Source organism: Mixophyes fleayi, chromosome 4, assembly GCF_038048845.1.
Source record: "Mixophyes fleayi isolate aMixFle1 chromosome 4, aMixFle1.hap1, whole genome shotgun sequence".
NCBI classification, from domain to species: domain Eukaryota; kingdom Metazoa; phylum Chordata; class Amphibia; order Anura; family Limnodynastidae; genus Mixophyes; species Mixophyes fleayi.
The window spans coordinates 330320957-330321636 of NC_134405.1; positions in this window are offsets into that span (position 1 = coordinate 330320957).

The following is a 680-nucleotide window of genomic DNA, read 5'->3' on the forward strand; positions in this document are numbered from 1 at the left end:
TCACACTTGTGGATCTGTATCAATAGGACTTTTGAAGGGCTTAAAGGATTTTTCCATCTCCTGATAACTAAAATGTATTGGCTTGTACTGTACCTTCTGTAAACTTTACTTAATATATTTGTAGGAAAAGCTCATGCTACAACACATATAGCATAAGTGAGGATACTCTCACCCACCACTTGTGTCGTCAGAATCATCACGTTTTCCAAGCACATGTCAGACAGTGAGCAGAGAATCCAATATGAGAGTCAGGATCTCAGGGTAAATTTATCAAGCTGCGGGTTTGAAAAAGTGTAGATGTTGCCTATAGTAACCAATCAGATTCTATAAATATTTAGTACATTCTACAAATTGACAGCTAGAATCTGATTGGTTGCTGTAGGCAACATCTCCACTTTTGCATTCCCACACCTTAATAAATAAGCCCTAAATTTAAATTTACCCCCTTGTGTCTAATCTTACTTCTCCGAGTCATTAGTATCACTCCATATATTACAGATCGTTGACTAAACCACTTGACCCACCAGCAATTAATTTTCTCCTTTATTACCCTGAAACTGTATTATTAACATTTCTGAACAGTTTATTGCCTTGAAAGCTTAGTTTTGGCTTTTGAACTTTTTTTCCTTGCTAAACATATACAAACATATTTCTCCGCGTAAATGTTAATTCATTCTCTT